The sequence below is a fragment of the Calonectris borealis genome, chromosome 14 (assembly GCF_964195595.1).
Source record: "Calonectris borealis chromosome 14, bCalBor7.hap1.2, whole genome shotgun sequence".
In the NCBI taxonomy this organism is placed as follows: Eukaryota; Metazoa; Chordata; class Aves; order Procellariiformes; family Procellariidae; genus Calonectris; species Calonectris borealis.
In genome coordinates, this window is record NC_134325.1 from 17,347,273 (window position 1) to 17,355,111 (window position 7,839).

Sequence of the window (7,839 nt, forward strand, 5' to 3'; positions counted from 1 at the left end):
TTTGAATAGACTAAGCAAGCAATGGATATGCTGGCTAAATGCATAAAGGGGACATATTCTTGCACCTACAAACTCAAGAGATGGTGAAAAGCTGAGCAGTTAACATATTCAACAAGCTTCACCCTCACCCCTCTCAGGCCTCTAGTTTTGAGAAGTAACACCTTCTTCCCCTCAAGCTTTTTAGTCTACACCATCTTCTAGAATTAAGTAGCTACCTCTGCTCTGTCCCACAGAATTCATCTAGAAATCCTCCCTAGACGCTTGAAGTTCTTCTCTACACAGGGAGATTTGAACTTCTCTGTCCTATCTCCTTAGTATAGCCTTAACCACCAAGAGAATATTCCCAATTCTTCTGTTGAAGCTTCTTCAATTTGTAGAGCATAATAGACTTGTTATGAGGCCAGAGAAGGAAAGACATTGCAATTGAGAAGTGAGGGCATCCACCTGCCGTTCTTGCCCTACAGCAAACAATGTACAGGTATTTTGTGAAATACTCACTGGAGACACCAGGACTACCTTCTCGCAGGTGCATGTGCTGTGATAGATTCTGGTTCTTTTTCACTCTTTGGCTCAATAGATGTTTATCTATAATATTCATCATACAGAAAATTTAAAATAATCCCAGGCATAGGCAGAGGCAGCTGTTTAGGTGCCTGGGGATGGGCTTGGCTAGGCAGAAGGGACTCAGCATCTAAAGTCCACAATCAACTGTGAGTCAAGCAAGGATTTTAGAAAATCTAAGCCCAGTTTTCAAATAAGCACTCTGATTACTGGCAAATCCTTCCTTGTGAATTTTGGATCAATTATATTTGATCTATTTAAGATCGCCGAGTCCAACCATTAACCTAGCACTGCCAAGTCCACCACTAAACTGTCCCTAACCACCACATGGTTACCATCTACATGTCTTTGAAATTCTTTCAGGGATGGTGAACGTCATTTCTCATGACAAAGTTCCCTAAAGAGAAGGCTTCCCTTTTTTAAACTAACAACGAAAAGGCGTCCCTTACTTGAGAGGACGCACAGCAACCTTCCTTCAGGATCCGCAGCCCTTGAAAAAGGTGCCTGCACGACTGTTAACAGCCTATTATAGTTCACCTCATGAGCGCAGCCCGCCGAGGGTCTTTCCAGGCCCCTGTCATGTTAATGGACAGCTCTCCATTGTGGCTAAACAGTGTCAGTCCCTCCGGGGGAAAAAGGAGCAAACTCCGCAAATCGTGTGCACCTGACTGACAGGCCACGTTTTGGAGTACAGCCAGGAGGGAATTCACAGTGAAAACCCCAGTTAATCATAATCTTCGCTGGACGCAAAATTTTCCCGTGTCAGATTATTCAGAGGAAAAAAGGCTCTTTGTTAGAGCACCACACGTTTTCCTGCATTCTCCGAGGGGAGGGAGAACAAAACACAACAAGATAGCTAAGAAATGAATATTCGAATGGATTTAAGTTTCTTTTTTTCCTTTGTATCTTCACAAGAAAATATCCTCAGAGAATTATCGTTTCTGTGAAGAATTGGTGAGGTTGCCAAGCAAAGCAAACTGGATTTTTTTTTGATGGACACACTGCAACGTGTATTTATCATCCTCTCTGCCTTCTTGGAGCATGAGTATTACTGCATTACACTGCCTATGCCAACGACCTCATCTGGAATATTATAATGCCCAGAGAGCACCCTAAATGCGTTTGTTTAGTTATTAGCCTTAATAGCTAGGCTTTCAGCAGGAATAGTGTGAAATGGTACTAAACTCAAGTTTCCTTCAATAATAGAGAACTGTAAATTATTTTCTTCTACAGTTCTAGGTTAATGTATATTTGACTACATTTTTTCCAACAAAAATATTTCAAGAGTGTGAAACATGGCTTTAATCTTTCAGAAAAAACACCCTTAAAAACTTGATATTAACAAAATTTTTCATTTCTCTTGACTTCTGTGATATTTTAATCAAAACCTGCATTGTAAGGCTTTGGTAAATGACATTTACAGTCACTTTAAGTAACAAAAATTGTTAATTAATCACAACATGAAATTAAACCTAATTTAACAATAAGAATTACAATTAGCTTTTGAAAATTAGCACTGAAAATATTTTTCAGTTATTTTATAAACTGAAACATACAGGGCTCAGGAGCCCATTGCTGGGGGGTGGTAGATCTTTGAAAAGTCTATGAAATTTAAGGATCAATTTAGTCATTCTTCTTGCTCTCTTCTCTTCACTCATCTCTGCCAGTTCTAGTTAAAAGTACAGCTCAACTGTCATTAGAATTTAAAGCACTAAAGTATTTTCTACTAATAACCCAAAACTTTGCAAAAATTTCATTCCTCTCACAGGTTAGAAACACTTTCTAGCAGCAGCCTAACAGGCTTCCAAGCAGAGTGTGAGCTCAGCTGGGGTTTTAACTAGAACACCACAGACTAGAAGTGACGAGTAAAACCCTCCCGACCATCTTCTGTTTGCAAGGGTGGACACATGTGTCAGCACTTGCTATGCCAGCAAATGATACCTTGATAGATTTATGCAGCCAGAGATTTAGGGAGAAAGTTATAATGAACCTCTGAGCATATTTGAAGAAAAACAACTGCCAGAGAATAAGGCAAAGATAATTACTGTTGACATGTTTAATCCCTTTGTGGCAGATGAAATAATTCAGCTTGGTTAAGATGCTGTACACAGAACATAGAGGAGTGTTTCAATAGAGATGGCATTTGGAACAGAAGATGGCAGGTGCAAGTAAGGTTTATTTCAGATATTATGGGCTTTGTGGTGGATTTACTGCACTCAAGCAGCTTTCTTTTAGGGGAAAAAAGAAAAAGATTACCTGTGCAGTGCTGAATAACTCCCTCTACACACAAAAGACACAGGAAATCTAGCTAATGGAACGAAAAAGTCTGTTTTCAACTCATAACAGAATTTCGCTTTTCGTTGCAAACAGAAGAAACTCAGAATCCCCTATTCCCATTATGCCATTATAATGCATGCCATTTCCAAGAAGCAAGGAATTTTAATTACCCATTCCACAACGCGGAATCCACAGCACAGACAAACTAATAGTCTGACTTTCAGATGTGCTTACTACAAGGAAGACTGGATACAGGGCATATGGTGCCGAGTACCTATGAAAAAGCCAGCCTTCTCAAATTGCAGAAGGTCATTCAGTAAGCAACCCTTTCAGATACAAAGATGGCAGAGAGAAGGAAAGAGGAATGCTGAATCCCTGTTCAATGTGTTCATCAGTACATCACAAACTTAGAGATAATTATAATGCATGCTCACGTCCCAGCGCAGGTGCCTATCGTGTGCCCGTCGCTGTGATACCTGACAGCCTGCAGGAACTCGCCTCTTGTGGATGGGCTTACCCAAGAGCAGGCTTAAAAGAGAGTCAATGCGAAACAAATGAGCTATCAGACGTTAGAGCAAGGGAACCTACAGAGCAAGAAGCACCTTAAGATGAAAAGGCAGCTCAAGTTAGAAAGGCAGAGCTGGATGGAAGGTTTAAAGCAAGAGCATGTGAAAAGCAAACCCAAAGAAAGAGCTTTCAAGTATAATATGGTACAAAAATTCAGGGAAAGGAGAATTTCATTGGAATGCAGAAAAATCTTCAAAATACTATTAATGTTCCTGAACCAAATTAATTCCTGATGTAAATCCTCTGAAACCAGTTTACACTTAGAGGCAAATTTATTCCTTGGTGTGAATGCAACATTCTTCCAACTCGATGAGTTAAGCCAAACAATTCAAGACAAAAATATTGTGAATCTATTCAGTTGAACCAGAGGAGTAACGTATGTCTGTACAATGTCAGTGTAGTCTGTTTTGTTAACCCTACAGTACAAAATATTCTGCTATTGACAGGCCATTTAACATTATGTGTGTCATTTCTCAGCTAAAGCACTGAGGGGGATGGAATTTGTGTAAGAATCTGCATTTTGAAACAACATTAACTTTTGGATGTGTCTGTGCAGTAGGAATCCTTTTGAATAAGAACTTAGATGCTGCTTGTTGGCAAGAACCTAATGAAATCAGGTTTTAAGAAAAATGCTTCATAGGCTGCTTTAAGAATCCACGTTAGATTCCGCTATAAATACATGACAGAAGAAATACAAAATAAATTAAGCTTTTAAGCACAATCACTTAGGGAAATAAGATCTTCCAAAGGCTCCTGCAAATAACGATATAATAGCAAGCTTTTTGTTTTCACTCCATCACATAAAACATTTTGGGAGGGAATTAGCTTATTTTATTGTATAGTCATTCCAAGTTTTTGGTCGAACAGTAGTATCAGATACTACTTAATACTATCACGCGTGCTTGACCCGTATGCAACAGTAACCTCTGCAATATCACAACAGAGCTCGTGACATTATCTGTAACAACCCTGCCTGGTGCTATAGAAGTAGCACTAAAAGAGCACCTCTTCTCAACAGATCCCAACGGAGAATGAATACCATCGCAGCCCCTCGTAACTGCTTGGTTCACACACAAGCACTATTGACACTTCTCATGCCTTAGACATTTATCTACCCCTCATCTTTATTGCTCCTGTCTCATCCTCTCTGAGCATTCATCTTCTCATCTTCCTTTCAATCATCAGCAAAAGGCAGTGCTGGGAGAATATCAACACAAAGAAGCTTGGGCTGACGGACACTGAAGCTTGCAGTATAAAATCCCTGTAAGACCGAGGCATGCAGCATGCAATGGATCTGCAGGTTCTGTACAAATACTATTTTTTTTCATATATATATGTAAAAATATAATGTGGATTCTGTCACTATTATAATCTCCTCTTTTCAGGAACAGAGTTGACCCTGTGTTTTAGCTGGCCCATGAACCTCTGACTTCAGTGAGTTGGGTGGAAAGCACACAAAGTAGTAAAAAAATAATAGAAATCTAATCCTCTAGTTCAAAGACATGAAGAAAAGAGGCTTTTGCTCCAACTTACACTTTAGATTTGGATCAGGAACTAAGATCTCAGTGAAAGACTTGCCTGTATGCTTCTCTTTGGCAAGCAGAATTCGTCTTCATTTCTGAAAAAAATTGATTCACTTAAATGGCCGCGAGTCTCAACTCTTAGTAGAGATAGCTCATCTCTGAAGTGTTGAAAGAACGCAATTTACAACACACTAAAATAGTTTAGATGCTATTACCTGTAAAATAAGTGTAGAGTGCATTTGAACTAAAAACATGTTCTTTACTGAGTACTCTTAGCTCTATATGCTCAGCACCAGTGCTAAGAAAGTGCCCGGTTGAACCTCAGATGTGTTTGATCTTGAATATACACACATTTCTGTGCTGTCATCTTTTTTTCCTAATAATTCATCTTTACAGAAAGAATATACCTACAGAAGTGAAGCACCGAAACACTACGTCTCTATTTCTCTTTGTACCATGCTATTAATATTCTTGCAGTGTAGTTTCTGGCGCATGCATTAAGTTTTAATTAGCATTCCCTGAAATTAGCATGCCTGAAAAAGGCATTTGTTTGTTTAGGAATCCAGGTTTCCATTTTGTTTCCTTCCCAGCCTTCACCTCAGAGTTTGACCAGCTGATTTAATTTGCCTAATTTTAAAAGATAATGTAACAACTGAAAGCAAATAAACTGGAGTTAAATTGAATCAACTCATTCAATAATATGCCTTAATATGATTTAATTTTATGCAGACTAATGAATACAAAATTAGGTAAGGCTCGAGTAAAGCACACCACAGCGCCTTCTGGACCTGGCGCTGCCACCACCTGACCCCGGTGCTGTGCCCTGCACCGAGCTGCTCCCATCCTGCTGCTGCAGCCACCGAGCGCGGCTCCCGCACCCAGATTTGGGGCTGCCAGTTATTTCTCCCCCATCATTTCTCCCTGCAAACGCACCAGTTCCCGGGCAGGCAAGCGGCAGCAGTGATTCCTTGGGGTTCCTACGTGCAACTAAGGCTGCATGTGTCTGCTGCAGAGCTGACCTTACTGACCGCCCAGGCTATGCGGATTACACGCCGCTGTCCGCGGAGATACCGGATGGCAAAAACACATGAGGTCACTTTTAGACATTGAGTTTTTTTAGTCTGCTACATATCACTTTATTTGCCATCATTTCCCTGCCGTATATATTTTATCTTTAAAAGTCTTTTTTTAAATAATTTAAAAGCCATTTAGTGCTGTTATACACTGTACAAATTTACGCATGTCATTTTGCTGAGTAAATAATATGACGTGAATACAGCCTGCAAGCAATCTCCATGACTTAACAGCAGTCTCGCCTTGTAGATACAAAGGAGTAAAAGAAGTCTGACCTCTAGTGAAGCCAAGTGCTTACACCACTTTTGCGAGAGTCAGGGTCTTAAGTTACTTTCACGCTCTGGAAAACTTTATTCATAGCTCTGAAATGATATATTTTTGTTACAACATAACCCAGAGCAAAGATGAGGACAACAAAAGGATAAGTACTAATTACTACAGAATTTTAAAGTAACATTACAGGAGATTAACATTAGATTAACATTACAGAAGCATCCGCATAAGGAAAAAGCTGTGGTTTTTGACTACTACGTTGTACTTCTGAATCTACTCTGCCTTCTTTTCATTTTTATTGAATAAAATCAGTTAATTATCTATACTTAAAATATATCAAATATTTAACCCAATCTACTGAGAGATTTCTAAAGTATTTCAGGGTGTACTTATATCATGAACTTCTTGACTAGAAGTACATACCTGCAGAAGACTGCCGTTTCTCCTAGATACCCATCAGACATTAGAATTAAGGTATAAGAGAAGGATATCTATTGCCTTTACAATCCCCTTGAATAAAAGAAACATTACAAGAAAACATGGCAATTGAAAGACATGTATGCAATAAATAGCAGCACTCACAAGGATTCCCACAAGGAGTATTTCAACAACGGAATCGGATATGCCTACCTTGAGGCACTTTCCTGCAAAGCTCCCGCAGGCGACTATTGCTTACAAAATCACAATTCCAGTCCTAGAATGAGTAATCTCAAACTAGTTCCTTGAGGAAAGCCGCCCGAAATGGTCTGAACAATCAGGCAGTGGAGCAGAGAGCTACGGAAAGTTCCGTTTTCTGAAGGTCGTACAAACCACAGAATCTTTTAAATTCACATACCATCAGTGATTTTTTTTTAACTTTCCAGTAGAGGTATACATTCAGAGATGTAATCACTCTACATCTCACAATCACAGAACGGCTGAGGCTGGAAGGGACCTCTGGAGGTCATCTTGTCCAACCCCCTGCTCAACCAGGGCCACCTAAAGCCCCTTGCCCAGGACCATGTCCAGGCGGCTTCTGGGTGTCTCCAAGGATGGAGATTCCACCACCTCCCTGGGCAACCTGTAAGTGACCTTATACGTGGAATTAGCGGATAAGAATGATTTCAGCAAAATTCTTTATGCATTTGTTTTTTGTGAGCCATTAATTACAATTCCGCTTGACAGAAGTACAGCGTCACATCCATGAAGCGCACAAGATGTTGAACCTTGCTGCCTTGTGATCACGCTAAAACAAATCTCAAAAAAGGCAAAGGCAGTAGCATAGTAAAGAAGATCACAAAAGAGACACACAAGTTACCAACAGAATAATTATTTCTGTAATAATACTAGCAATTCTTTTAACCTTTACTTTAAAATATCTGATACTGTCAAAATGGACAGATTGTAAGGCTAACTTTGAGACTAGGAAAGATCTCCCCTGAACAAAGGGCACGAGAGATACTACGATGTGTTTGAACAGAGATAATGGCTTCTTGATTAGGGGATAAGGGTAATTTTCAAAGCTCAGCATAAATGAAAAAAGTAACAGCTTGAATGTAAAAGCCTGATTTTTTTGTTTGCAGTT